Genomic DNA, 15595 nt, shown 5'->3' with positions numbered 1-15595 from the left:
GGCGTTAATTCATTAGGCCACTAATCAAAACCATGTGCTCTGCTAACAAACCATTTCATCCCCTGAGTGCTGGAGCACGCACATGTTGTTCCCAACTAATTAGGACCTGCTCCAAGTTAATCGAAGTTAATGAAAAGTCTCCTGTTGACATCCATAGGTGGTAGAAGAGGTGGTCTGAGAAGGGGTGTCCTTGCTATTGTTTGTGTCTTCACATAGCTCAGCTCAAAACATTTTAGCCAGAAACATGGAATCGCTGTATCTTGTTAGTGTTTCTGTCATGTTAATATCAGCTCGAAGAGTTCATATTCTGTAAACTATTGCGGATTAGTTACAGAGTTTTAAAAAAATAACCCAAAAATTAACTGGGGGCACAATCAGGTGGTTGTACATAGGTGTTTGTGTTTCTAGGATTTGCTGTCTAAAGAAAGAGGTCAAGGTATTGAGCAGATGCGGAGACTGATTTATCACTTTAGGCCTAAGTTAAGAGCTGATGCTATGTGAAATACAGAGTGGGCAATGTTGCATGAACAAGGCTTACGTTGTACTACTACTGTGTGTATAGCAAATATGTCTGTCTACAAAGCTTACAGCAAGGTTTGTTCTCCATGGCAGTAAAAGTGACCTAGTGAAATCGTATTCTACAGGACTTTCCAAATAGCTCCAACCCTAAAAGCATGAACAAACGTAACACAAAGTCAAAATTACAATTGGAAAACACATTTGTTTCTTCATTATTTAGAAAAAGTTTCTGGTGACCTTGACCAGGAAACTGTGGTGGGTAATAATTTTTAGAATGGTAGTTGTCTTACTTCATAGAGGAGACAGCTTAATGTGGTGTTATCACTCTCAAAATATAATTTCTTTATTTTAGAAATAGTTATAAGAACAATAACTTCCTTGCACATGATAAAAACAGCTGATGAGAAAAGACAGGGAAGTTGGGTCACTTAGATTTCACCAAAAGGGAAGAGGGAGAGATGATCAATTATATCTTAGTAAAGCTCTGGGATCAATGTGTTAGAGAGGTGTACGAGAACAAACAAAGGAGGGTGACTCATGGAGCAGAAGGCAGAAAGATAGAGCATCTTGATCAGGAAAGGACAAAAGAAATAGCCTGATGCCTCAGAAGCCAGTGGAGGCAGACCTGCAAGCAAAGTACAAGGTGAGCAGTTTACAGCAATAACAAGAAATACTGCAGGGTTAGAGGATCATGTGGAGATGGTCACAGAAGAAAGCAGAAATACTGCAGTGCTAAGGGAAAAGGTTTTCAGAAAGTCACAGATATCAGAAAGCACATGGAAGACAGTCACAAAGGTGAAGAAGATGAAGATCAAGGGCGGAGAAGAGGACTAATGAGCCTGGGAGATTTAGAGCAAGCAAGGAGAACCACTGGTGCCTGCTGGTGTGGGAGATGAAAGAACACAGATTGACAAATAGGAGAAGGCATTTCTTCAAGTAGGTGAAAAATATCAGTGAGCAGGAAGTAAAGAATCTGCCTTGATTGAGGCTGGAAAAAGTTGATGGAGCAAAATTAAAACAGATAAATAGGTGAGAGTTCTTCAAGAGCATTTATATGTGGTAAGAAAAGAGGAAAAATTGCTGCTTTCTTATATTTGGAGGGAATGCTGACATGTGCTGTTCCTGGGTAAGATGGCTTTGTGGTTGGAGAGTAGGGGAGACAGGACTATGGATCAAATTATGGAAACACCTAATGAAAGAAGGTGCATGTGTGGTGGAATTTTCTCATGAAGCATCATAATAGAAATGATAATGATAACAATGCCGTTCTTTCCAAGCCCATTTTTGCTCTCCCTTATCTTACTTTGGTTCCTGTTTAGTGATCCCAACTGAATACAGAAACAGTTTACACATTTTTTTATTTAATATCTGTGAAATATTTTGTAGTTCTGTTCATGATACTCAGTGCACTCTAATGGATCTTCAAAGTAACTCTTACTCAGGTCAACTGCAAAATACAGAGGAAAACTACCAGCATGAGTTGACATCTGTCTAATGCTTTGAGCTGTACTCCTCTTTGTGCTGTTTAAAAAGGTGAGGCTACTTGTGTACCAGCTAAAGTGAGAAAATCAGAAGTCTGGTGAAACTCTAGTTTGGCTGATGGCAGATGTTTCCCATCTTCTGACTTGAGATCCTGTGCCATTCTAACCAAACAAAAAGATCCTACCTGTGCATTAATTTATCTGGGTGATCTCACCTTTACTAAGACCCTAATTACTGAGGGAAACACGATTCAGAGCATGCCCTCAGCTGTCCTGAAGTCAATACTCTTAAGTAGATCAAAACAAGGAAGCCTGATTTTGATGGTTGTCCCTCTACATATGCACTTTATTAAGAGATATGAAGCAACATTCCTTCCGCTCAAGCGGAATGTGGGGAGAAGGGAAAATAAGTTTTTAAAGAAGCTCAGGTCTCCAAATGGATGCAGAGCCATCAAAGCAAAAGTTTCTGCTTCTCTGCTGGAGATTAACAGTTAAGGACTTTTTTAAACAAACAAACAAACAAACACAACCAAAAACAAACCAACAAAACAAAACCAAAACAAACAAAAAACCAACCCACAGCGCACCTTCTCATGTTGGAGAGGCAGTATACCAGATGATGAGGCACTTTTTTTTCTCAGATACTTTCATACTGTTAATCAGCAACTTCTCAAACAAGCTCTCCTTCTATTCCTATTTCAGATTCTCTTGTCTTGTGGTGATAGACTGAGGAGAGTAATCTTCACTCATATGTGATTGAATGAAGCCCCTTGGATAGTCTCTGCACTCACTTTAGGAATTTTTAAAATGGAAACTATTTCAATTATACAGTCAGATCCTAAGCTGATATCAGTAGGAACCATGTTTCATCAAGGTTACTTGGTTCTTGCCTTAAATTTGTGTTGACAATTTTTTTCCCCCATGTGTGATCATCCAAAAAATCTTGAAAATCATGACAACTTTAAAGTGGTAAATGAAACTCATGGTGCCTTTTTCATGTATGAATCTACACATGGCTTAAATTCACTCTCTGCTTTTCGATGTAATGATGATAGGAAACATCTGCAAATGTGCCAGTGCTCAATGGTTAAACTGGGCAAACCTTATTCTGTTGACCCTCTCTTTTTTCCTAAAGGTAATATTCAAGAAAATGGCAGATCAAGCCAGAAATGACATGACATTTATCAGTGCATGACTAAGAGCTGGGTGTTGTAAGTGTGGCATTCTGACTTTAACCTACCAAAAAGTGCTGGTAGCTGGTGTTCAGGTTTACACACCTAACTCTGGGAAACAACAACTTAGGGTAAAAAACAAACAATAACAAAACCAAAATAAAATAACAAAACCCAAACAAAACCAAAAAACCCCAAGCCAACCAAACCAAAAACCCCACACCACACAATCAACTGGAGTAATTTATCTCTTTTTTTTTGAGGAAACCATCTCTCTTGGCATCAAGCCTGCTCTGGGAGTGGCTCCTTGTGCTTGCTTTGGCTTCAAACTGCCAGAGCATGTAGGGCTTTTCCTTAGGAAGTCTGTATTTCCTGCTGGGCCAGATGAGCCAGAAGATCAAAGGTGTCAGTCGCTTACCCTTCTCTAGTGATGCTTTGTCTGTCAGTAGTTATTTCTGGTCTGATTTCCCGCCCCCCCCCACTCCCATGGGTGGAACTTGCAGACACATTAAGTACAATTAAGTGCTAGACTTACCAAAGCATACGTATTAGGCTATTTTGGCTGAGGTCATATTTTTCAGCTGACCAAAGTAGTGCTCTGCAGAAACCCCTGCAATGTTGACTGTGCTCATGTGAAGTCACTCTAGCAAGAGTAACTCTAAAGAAAACAAATTGTGTATCATTTCGCTGCTTTCTACTGGTACGTTGTCAATCACAATTGTTACTCCAAATTTATCATCTAAAATAAATCACAGGAAAGAGTAGGCTGTACCAGGTAAATCTGTTTGGAGTCATGGGGACTGACATATCTCAATAGTTTCTGTCCTTTTTTTTTTTTTTTGCTGTGTTTCTCAAGCTTAAACAATCAGCAGAGTGAGACAGAAGCACACAGAATACATATGAATATACAAACATTTAGAGCTCTTGGTTCTACTAATGTGATGTTAGAAGAGCTATGTGAAGTCAATGAGGGCAGTGTTCAGGAAATACATGATTGATATCCTTTGACAGTGAAGTCATAAAATCAAACTGTAGCAGTGCACTTTCCTCCATAAACCTGTCTTTTGATATGAAAGAGTGCTATTCCACACTCATTAGAGAGACCTTCTCCACTTCTAAGTTACACTGTGCTCTAAAATTTTGTCGAAGGTAAGATGACCATAATAGGCAGATATTTTCTTTCTTCAAATGCATTGTTTTACTTAGAAGACACCAATCTAGTTTAGTAAGTTGATTATATATTTTGTCCCTTCTAGAGTCAGTAGACTGGTCCTGCAAATACTTGAAGTCTGTGGTCAGCAGGAAGCAAGGAAGAAAATGTATGGGCAGAAAAACGTACAGGTATGCATTTTTCAAGAGTTGGCTTAGCTAGCATTCCTTGGTTTTTATAAATTAACTGGAGAAAGAAGAATGTAATTCTGCAACAGAAATAAACCTTAAAGCACACCCAGTACAAGCTCGCCAGGTGTCATTAGCACCAGAAACAAAACCAGGTGAGTAACAAATTGCTACTTAAAGCTTGTACCCAGTTCATCTGAGGGGCAAGGTATAGCTGAGGTCGCTACTACTGAAAACTTTGTCTTGGCCATAGCAGACATAAAGGTTCAACAGCCAGTCCGGGCTGGTAGAAGCAGAATGTTCCCACTGGTGGTTAAAGTCCCTGTCTTTGTGAGCAGTCGCATTACAATCAGACTGGAAATAGCAGGGCTGTTGACTGTGGACTTCAGATCGAGGAAATTGCAAACAAACACCTCAGAGAGCTAACAATCTAGGTAGCTATGACTGGCTGTTCCATAAGATCACCTTTCCTCTTTTCATACAGTTTGTGTGTTTGTAGTGAAGATTTTGCAATTTTTTTGGTACTACTGAGTATACGTAAAATTGCAGCAATTTCATCAGATGAACTATGAGTTCAAATCTATTAATGTTCCACTGAGTACCAAGGAAGAAGAGAGCAAAGAGACTATTGTTCTGCTTCATAGTGTAAGAAAATTTGATCTTCCTCTATATGCTTCCAGTCTGTATTGGTAGGCTGCATTTTGTTCTAAAGACACTGGTGCTGGTCCATGTTAGAGAACAGATACATAGCTGTGGTTAATCTAGTGCACTATTTGCCCATTTGGTATTTTCTAATTTATGAAAATTGGTTATTTGGAAAGCATATGTAAGTCTTCAGTAAGTAGCTGTGTTATGTAAATTCAGTTCTGATTTGTACTAAAGTGATAAAGACTGCTTCTGCGGGTATACGAAACATATGCAAAATCTCACCATTTATCTGTGAATCCTTCTGAAATATCAAAACATAAATGACTAGGAATCTAGGGGGATCTCTGGTAACTATGTTTTCAGCCGTTCTGAGTGAATACACTACAAAGTAATATATTTGACTAAGATGGTATAAAAAAATCTGGCAACTTGCAATTAGTAAATTGTTAAAAAATATGGCAGCACTGCAACCTGTGACTATCTCACATTGAAATGATACTGCTTTTGGAAGGAGATAAAGTACAAAGAAATTTTTGTAAAATTTTGACTTGTAATATTTTTTGAAACAAATTATTTCTGGTAGCCTGATTTCCCTTAGCTGTAACATTATTTAGTAATCTAGCAGAAAACCTGGAATTTTGTGGCACAAAGGTAGCACAAAGAAACACAGGGGAAAACCTTTTCTACTGAAGCTTATTTGGCCGGCATTCAAGCAGTCTGTATCCCTGGCTTTATGCCACCAATTTTTGTTTTGTATTTCTTCAGATGAGCAGGCAGGGGCAAAAGAAGGAATGCTTTATTCTCTGATGGAGAGATAGACAATTTCACTTCAGTCAATGATAGAGTCATATCCTATGTACTTGAAGCTTTATGTCAGTTTAGGATAAATGCCTCTGAAAAGCAGGGTAGTCACACTTCCATGTGCTTAGTTTGTTATGATCTGAACAGGAGAGGGTGTTGTCAACACAGCGCTGAAGTCAGCTGAATCAAGTCCTTCTATCTGCTGATGGTCTGATCCTCATGTTGAACTTTTTCTTGCATTTTTATCTATTTCATTGCCAGAATGGCAATTGCAACTCTTTTGTATTAATTTAACAAGAATTAATATCATGTACAGAAGGCCTGGCTAACTGGATTTTGTAATGATTTCTGAACTGTAGGTGTCAAGCTGACTGTCTTCATATCAGTAGCCAACAGGACTGTCATAGAATTGTTATTATAGTGATTTGAAAGGGAAATAAATGCTGATTCAGAACAGACAAATATGAGGATTGATATGCCTTCTGTGTTTACAACCTGCCTGGAGCTGCTACAAATGCAGCATGCAGTCACAGAATGGGCTGCTGAGGACCTTCAGAGCTAAGTAGACAGTGCTATGCATTGAAGACATTGCTATTACATATATTATGTTGAAATATGCTAGACAAGTGGAACTGATCACAGGAGAGCACCATGATGCACATAGTAGGTAAAACTAAAGGGCACAAGCATGATGTCTCTTAAACACATATAATTTAGAGAACAAAATTCCAATAAGATTCATCACTGTCCCTACACTACAGAGGCCACATTCATTGTTTTAAATCAGACTGAATTACATGAAGCATGTTGTTAGCAAAAAGAGAGGTGTGGTGTTATATATGGTTCTGCCCTTGCCTGCTGATCTTTCTTTACATAATTAATTCAGGAACAGTCTGATTAACTGTGCATTCTTAATTTATATATCCACTGTTGCTGATGAGATTATGTATGTTGTGTTAGTGTAAGAAGGGAGTTGTATTACTTCTGAATCTAACATAATGCAATAATTGATTTCCTTGTTTTACTGGGCTTGCTGTAAGTCATTACAACATTAGAACTGCTTTGATAGATTATGATTTAGCTTGTTCTACTAATCATTTTCATGTCAAATTCTTGAACAAAATTAAACCACTGTATTTCTGGACTATTTCGTGTTTTTCTTAGCAGCAGAAATCAAAAGTAACTGCCATAAGTTGTGATATATGAAGTCTCACATCCATTGAATAAAAATGCAAATCTAGTTTAAGCAGAGAATGTGTGGTAAAATATAAAAATAAGAGAATAATTTTACGGTAAAGCTTATAGCACTAGGAGTATACAAGAGGCATAAGACACCACTAAATGAAGTGAGATGAAGGGAGCAAGACCATATTCTTGTTTCAGGCTTCTGAGTATAAGGCAGACATGAACATATTGGAGCAAGTCCAGTGAAGTGCCACAGAAATGGTAAAGGGATTGGAGCATCTGACACAGGAGGAGAGGCTGAGAGGCTGGGCCTGTTCATCCTTGACAAGAGAAGGCTCAGGGCAGATCTTTGAAACGTGTACAAACACCACGTGGTAGGGAGTAAAGAAGATGGAACCAGACTCTTCTCAGTAGTACCCAGTGAGAGGATGACAGGCAATGAGCACAAATTGAAATAAAGGAAATTCCACTTAAGAAAAAAAAAAATATCGTCAGAGAAGTCACACAGTAGAACAAGTTGACCAGAAAGGCTGTAGAGTCCCCATCCTTAGAGATATTTACAACCCAACTGGACATAGTCCTGGGCAGCCTGCTCTAATTGATCTTCGAGCAGTGGGTTTGAATTAGATGATCTTCAGAAGTCTCTTCCAACCTCAGCTGTTGTGTGACTCTGTGCTTCTGTCTGCGATGTGTGAAGTTACCTCAGGTCTGACACGAGGTGGTGCCTTGCTCTTTATGAAAGTGCTGAGCATTGTGAGTCCATTTAATGGTTGAACTCCATGATCTTAAGGGTCTTTTCCAGCCTAAATGATTATATGATTCCATGTTGCCATGGATCTCTGGGGGATAGCTTTCTCCTAAAGGCAGGCCACTTCCCCATATCTCTAGAATAGCATGTTTCCAAAGTAAATAAGTGCCTTAAAAAGCACAATGGAGCCCTCTTTTGAAGGTACTCTTCTTATCACCTCACAGTGAATGAATAAGTATCCCTTTGTCTGACATCGATCAGAAAAGATGCAATGTGCCATTAGACTTTTTCTGCTGACAGGCTTATCCTTCTAAAATATGTAGCAACAAAAGTACCTACAATATTTTCTGAAATCTCTGTGAATCAAGCGAACTATGTTTAGAACACTCCACAAAAAAAAAAAAAAAAATCTGTCTTGGTATTCTGGGCCCTCATCACTGCAGCTGCCTCTTTTTCTTTTTTACTGTCTTGAGTTTGAAGTATCTATAAAGGTTTATGCCAAACCAGAGAATAGGAACGCTTTTATGAACTCAGTTGCATCTCTGTAGATATGCTTTCTGTTGTGATACTTTAAGTTAAGACGCTGCAGGATAGTATTTGGCCAAAGAATAAAGTTAAATCAGAAATAAAGTGATTTTTAAGGCTTACTTTTATGTTATCCTATGGCACAGTAACCTTTTTCTGATTTTTTTAGGTGAGACTACTGAATTGAAAATGGCAGATATTCATAGCAGTAAATCCAGAAAAAAGAGGTTGTCCAGAAAAATATCAAAGCTCCTTTTTTGGTGGATTTTAAAAAGTCTTTCCCCGCCTTTTTTTTTTTTTTTTCTGAATTATAGCATTAGGTCTTAAAGTCAAGCTACCACTAATAAGAAATAGACAAAGGCTAGAGCTGAAGATCAAGGAACTGACATAAGGGCAGTTTGCTAGAAAGACTTGATACAAGTAAGACTTCGAGATGTAACGGCATATTCCATTGCAAAACAGATTACAGAAGACTGTGAAGGAGCTAACACTATTAAGAATTTGAGGTATGTGATACTGTATGGGAGAGGTAACATTTTTCTTTAACTTAAAAAAAAATCTGGGAAGTTTCTTCCCCCTTGAGTATCTGAAATATTTAGATAAGGGATGGCATAGAGTACTAAAGCATTACTGTTTTATTAGAGGATTTTTTTCTGACTGTTCCAAGAGAGATTTACCACAAATTTTCTTGTGTGTATGCTACATTCAGATTTTAATGCCTTTCTCTTTTTGCTGCATCATTATTTTAGAAGGGTACATAGGCTTCCTTTTCTTGAAAACTGGCTTAGTATAAAACCAGTCCTTTGTGCTTACCAAATTCCAGGACATTTATGGTCTTTTAATCTAAGACAAGAAAATGTTTATTGTTCTGTGAAATACTAATGGGGTTTTCTTAATCTTGCCTTTTTTGTTACTAGTATTAATAATTTATTTCCTGTGCATTTTGAAGTCTGAAAATGTTCAAGTTCAAAGATGACTATAAAGCATCCCTATTGCTCATAGATATCTTGTTAATTAATTTGATGTTGTCATTAAGCCACTGATGCTTTTGACTGATCTATGAATTATAGGCACAAATTCTCATAATAGTGAGAGGATGGTGGCAGTACAACTCTGTCTCATATGTTCATGTTTTCTTTCCACCCTACAGAGCTTGTACAATGGTGAATTCAGTCTTGTATGTGAAATTGCATTGATATTGGAAGAGCTGCAAATTCAAGGAGACTTGTGAGAAAGTCTCTACACATTGTACTGTATCTAAATGGGTACTGGAGGAAAAAAATTAAACTTTCTGGTAATGCTGCTGCTAGGCAAGCATACTAAAGAATTTGGGGGGCAGGGCTGTATCCATTAGAAATGGACTATAGAGGATTCCCAGCATATTCAGTAGCAAGAATGTGAGAAATACTCCTGGCATTGTACTTGAATGCCAGCAGCAGTAGGAGAGAAAGCAGGCAAGTCATTAGTGTACACTCCTGTATGAGCTCAGGTCTTGATTATCTCTTTCCAGTGCCTTCAGAGAGCAGAGGAAAGAAGGCTGCTAAAAGACCCGTCCTTTCTAAGAAAGCTAGGGTGCATAATTATATAGGTTTACCTGGCCTTTTCCAAAGGGACAAATGGCACCACTTCTCCAGTCCTGTGCCTTACTAGGATTTCTGTTACTCCCCTTTTCCTTAACTATCAGTTTTTATAAGTACAACACTTTCAAAGTCCTTCCTGGTGCAGAGAGCCAAGCATGTCTGCTTGTTTGAGGGGCCTGGGTCCCCCTTGCTTCCTGACACTGATAACTTCCTGAAGCAGCTGTGGGGAGTGAGGAGATTCTACTCAGTTTCTCCCTTCCATGCAATAATTCTTCTGGTCTCAGTGAAATGCAGTGTTCAATCCTACTGGCTGTACCTGGTTTAGGCTTTGTCACCCACTTTTCATCTGAGTGCTCAGGGCCAAATTCAGAGCCAATATTATCAGATGCATCTTTTTACTAAATGAAGCTGTCCTGCTTGCTGTAAGTTTGATTATGTTGTAAGGCCATTGGCCTTATGACTGTGTGAATACGATTTTCCTATGCATGTGGCATTGCCTGATGCTCAGATGAGAACATCATGTCAGACATGTTTAATCATAACAGTGTTTATTTCTTTTACTCATAATGTACCCCCTTCATGACAAATGTATGTAAATGCTGAGATAAAAATAGCATTTGACAAGATAGTTGGGTATGTTTCATTTTATTAACACATTAGTCAACTTATTCTGCTCAAAGTAACATGTGAATAGTAGATACATATAAGATTAGCATAATTTCTTCAGTCAACATTTGTTCTGTGAGGTTTTTGATTACATTATTTTAATTAAGTAATAAGACATGACAAGCACAGGATCTCACGATGAGTATAGCACTCCTCACAAGGTATTATAAAGCGTGTGTCTGAAAGCTGAATTATTTTAACCATTCAAAATGTGCATTAATAATCACTCTAGACTGAACAGAGTGCCCTTTGATTTCTTTAATTAAATATGTATTATTGAATAAGGGAGGGATTTACTGGTCATAGTCACTGGGGCCAAGACTTTGCTCTCAGCCAGTGCAAAAGCTCTATTTGTGTTCTAAAGCTTTCTGTGCTGTCTCAGGGATTAGTTTGCTCATGACAGCACAGTGTAACTTTTAAATATATTCAGGGCACATCATACTGTCTATGAAGGAAACCAAATGTCCTCTCTGGAATTGCATAATGTAGTAGGTGCCACAAGTCAGAAATAATGAAGATAAATGAGATTATGGACCCAAAGAAAAGTACATATTTTCTAAATAATGCCCTGTAGTCAGAGAGTGTGAAAAAGAAAATGTTCCATTTCTTTGTACCTGTCCACTGAAGGGAAAAGCAAGAACAACAAAACAAACAAACAAACCCACCCTCCTCAAATGAGAAATGCTACCTGTGTAAATTATTTTCTTTCTGTTTGCATGAGTATTAAGATATAAAGTAATAAAATGCTCTGGATAACAGATGTCTGTTTAGTTCAAACAGTTATTACATATTTCTTTTTGCACTTTCATTTATAGATGCAAATTAACTTGGATTTCTCTGACCAAGGTCTCAAAGTAATTGAATGTCTTGGTTGTGATTGTGTTTCTGAAATGAAAGGGCTGAAGTAAACATGGAGCTTATAGAGCTCTGTTGGGTTTTGTATTACTTTGTGGATATTTAAATAGGGAAGAGCAGATGATAATTTCTGGACCTATTAGCATGTTTTTGTCATAGCTCTGCTAAATCTTCATTATTCATAAAATGTTTTGGTGGTGGTGTTGCTCACTGTGTGGGGTTTTCTAGTCCTACCTACTTGTACTAATTATTTAACGTTTTACTTGAGTTACCAGTAAAAGCAAACCCTAGCTGCAAGAGGTAGCTCGTGGTTGTTCTGTGTTACAGCCACAACAACAAGGGATGTCATCTGTCATTGATCTTGTGTGTTCTGTCACCACTGTGGAAAGTCACTCTGAGGTAAGTAAAAGGTGATGTCCTCTCCTCCCTCCAAAACCAGTCCTCTGGTAGGCACATAAGAATACAGTCTTTCCTCATTCTAGCTGCTCAATCTGAATAACAAGATGGACGAAAGCTCGAGATAGTTCTGAGGTACCTTTTGGGTTTTTTCCATGTAACACCTCCCTTTCTTTGTGTGTAGATGTTATTACTTTAAATGTTCATGTTTAAAAAATTCAAGTCTATTCAGGGTACAAGCGAAGTAATGAACTATATTGTTATATTGCCCAACTGATTTGCTTATGTTGATTGTTTCAGGAGAATCTTCCAGATGTTCTAGAAGAACAGGTTGAACCTCAAGACTGGGGTGAGGAAGGACCAAGCATTAGCTTGACATTCCTGACAGGAGGTCTCAACATTCTGCATTTTAGAATGTATAATGTCACCAGATATTATGTGCTTTATGTGACAAAGGAGGGCACTGAATCAGAATCTCAAGGCCAGGTCCTGTGAGAGATTGAAATCTCCCACCTGAATGTATGTGGAATAGAAAGAAGAAAATGGTTATTCTTAGGTTTCAAATGTGTATGTTTCAAATGATGAAAAAACTTCAGAATAGACTTATGCTAGTAATTGATGAGTCCTGTTTACAGAAAACTAAACTTTGAACCCAGATTGTTTATTGTATTAACCTTAGTAGTGAATGTGAATATAAATTTGCTGTTTCTATGTACCTAAAGGTAATACAAGTGTGATGAAATAGGGTTAAAAAGTGTCATGAGATTTGATAAGCGTTCATGCATTTTATCTGACTTGGGGCACTGAATCCATGGAAACATTGGCTTTTACACATCATTTTCTCATTCACAAAATTAAGTAATTACATCCTGGGAGAAATGCATTGGCATTGAATATACGGTATCCAGACTATGTCACTACAGGTAGCAGATTGAGTTTAACTAGCCATATGGATTGTAATTGTCTAAGTATGATTAATTCATAATGTTTGTTAATTTTATGCCTTATATTATGGTTTGTTATTATAATGTCAGTCTTTTCTCTCTTTTTTTTTGTTTCTTTTTAATCTAGGTTTTGATGAGCGCCCTCAAGGGATTTTAATCTTACTATGATACTAACTAATGATGTCCTGTATTCCTGGGTCTCATCAATAGCTTGCTCCCCTTGCTAGAAGTTTCACGGAACAGGGTTCTGAAGTTCGAACAGATGGTGCATCAGCCCATTGCAGAACTCTGTTTGCAGCCTGAGGAAAACTTTATATTGAAGGTGGAAATAATGGTTTTCTGCTTAGCTTATTGTAAATTCTAAATGGGGTGATTGAAGACTATAATGATCATTGTTGTTTGATGCCTGTGAGATTCAACATCTGGCTAATGCCTTTACTAGCTGTAACAGTAAGAAAAGGCACTATAGGGTTTTCTGCTTCTTTCTTCTGAATAGATTGTAGCATATGTATATATATGTTTGCACATATACACACAAATACAGAAGTTTGTATGTGTATGAAATTGTATATATACTTTATGTATATTAATCAGTGTCTAGATTAATATCTGATTTGTACGGTAGTGAAATGGAATATTATTTAGTAATATAACACTTTCATGGGCTTTCTTTTTTCATTACTTGAATTTGATTTCACTTTAACAATTGGAATTATTTTTAATCACCTTTTATCTACTTTTGCTTACAGACCCAAGCAATTAACCCGAAGTAAATTAGCAAATATGGCTTTGCTTCTCATATAAGGTTCAAGAAGGAAGCACTAGTGAGACTGACAGAACTGGCCATTGTAAGAGAGGCTGAAGACCATGTCCTTCAAAGTGATGGATGTCATTACACCAGCTTTTGTCATACTTGACTTTTCAGCAGGTAATTCTCTAAATCACTAAAGTCACTAGTCTGTTCTGTCACTGCACTGTGATTGACTTGATGGAATATATTTAACAGAAATTGTGACCGAAAAATTGTGTTTTCACAGGGAATTTAAAAAGTGATTTCTCTGCTTTTGTTATTTCTGTGCTTGGTGGTGATTCAATCTAGATAATGACAACAGTTTAGGAAGATTCATTTTGCAAATGCAGATGGTATTGTCTTAACTTATACAGCTTGGCCTGGTATTCTTGAAACAAATTGCCAAGATCTCTAACAGCATTATAATTTTGTTGTTTTAGGGGTTTTTTAAACAGTATAGCCATATTAAAAAAAAAACAAGGGAACACATACTGAATATTAGGGACATGCTCTGAACGCTTTGATTCCAATGGAACTTTAATCACAGGCTTAAAATGTTGGGCTGAATTTGAGCCCAAACACTTAAGCCTGCAGTATTTTGTTTGAGTGTTTCATTATGGTCACTATTTAACTTTGTCACAGGTTTTTGCCCTTGAAGATGCCATGCTTTGTCAGTTTATGCTGTGTTAGCGCAGACAATGAATTCTTCAGGTCAGGTGTATAAAGTTCCTGCTGATAAAAAGAGTGGTCAAAATATCAAGCTTCTCATTGAGGCTATCAGAATCTGACACATTAAATATCTTTAATTACAGTCTGTGTTATCTTTCCTAAAGAAAACTTCATGAAGCATATGCTGCTTATGGCAAATTTGCAGGTTTTAATGAAGTCTGAGTTCTGCAGATACATGACATTAAAGCCTTAACATTTCTTTTTCTGTAACTTTGTAATTTCAGGATTTTCTTATAGTAGGACAATGTGTGCTTACACAGAGCTTTATTTATAATACAAACCTGAAGAGAATGGCTGTGATGGGTGTGGAAAAGGATTGACAAACACAGAAAGCATTTGAATTATCTATGTAGGAAGTTTAAAACCTTATTTTTCTGTATTTCTTCATTCTCTTCAAACTGGCAGTGTATTTGTAACTAATTCTACCTAATGTCAGCCACGAGAGGCTTTGAGGATCTATGCAAGTGATTTATAGGATCAGATGGAATAGAAGGATGCTGGCAGTAGTTTGCAGTTCAAAGGAAAATGCTGTTCACAAAATTTAAAAATGCGTGTAACTACTGTGATTCCTATTAGCTGCTGATCTTTGTATTTTTTAAAAAAATATTTATTTTCTATTTTTAATGGTGTATGTTACAAGTAGTTTTCTTGTACACATGAACTTGTGGCTTGAATTTCTGTATAAGCAAGTTTTATTTTGGAATGATGCTTATCTTTCTTGTGTCTTCCTCATGGATGCAGTGAAATTCATAGCAACAGCCACGAAGTAAGTTTTGACACGTTAATTTCTTTAGCAGGGAAATAGTAATAGTGGCATCAAATCACCATCCATCAATAAAATGAAAACATTCTACCAATTCCAACATGCTAAGCTCCTTGAACAGATTCTCATGTGGGATATATGTATTGCCGTAGTGATCACCAAGACACATAAAGTATAAACCATGGTAAAGCATCTGTGGCTTGGTGAGTGGTCTTTCTGTTCCACATCTGTCTACAGCGCTGACTAGTCATGCCTTCGTGCCTTCACAAACATCACTGTTTTGTCCCACATGGTGGCAAGAGTGACAGACATGATTAAGAGAGTCGCTAATGTTTCAGATGACTTTATATCTGACTCAGAGAACCCTGAGCATTTGGTAAATTGTAATTGGCTACCTGAGCTTCCAAATGGGTTTGAAAGTAATCAAAGAGAAAGACTGTCAAAGTACAGAAGTG

The 15595-nt window shown here is 37.4% G+C and overlaps 1 long non-coding RNA gene across 1 annotated transcript; it reads left to right on the top strand.

The window, feature by feature from the left end:
• Window positions 1–3192: 3192 nt before the first annotated feature.
• On the top strand, window positions 3193–12044 carry LOC110364680 (uncharacterized). The gene is made up of 3 exons (XR_010473911.1): window positions 3193–4513; window positions 8732–8923; window positions 11846–12044. It is a non-coding gene; the product is annotated as an uncharacterized LOC110364680 (long non-coding RNA).
• The last annotated feature ends 3551 nt before the right edge of the window (window positions 12045–15595 follow it).

Source organism: Columba livia, chromosome 7, assembly GCF_036013475.1.
Source record: "Columba livia isolate bColLiv1 breed racing homer chromosome 7, bColLiv1.pat.W.v2, whole genome shotgun sequence".
Taxonomy (NCBI): Eukaryota; Metazoa; Chordata; class Aves; order Columbiformes; family Columbidae; genus Columba; species Columba livia.
This window is presented reverse-complemented; position numbering and strand designations above follow the sequence as displayed.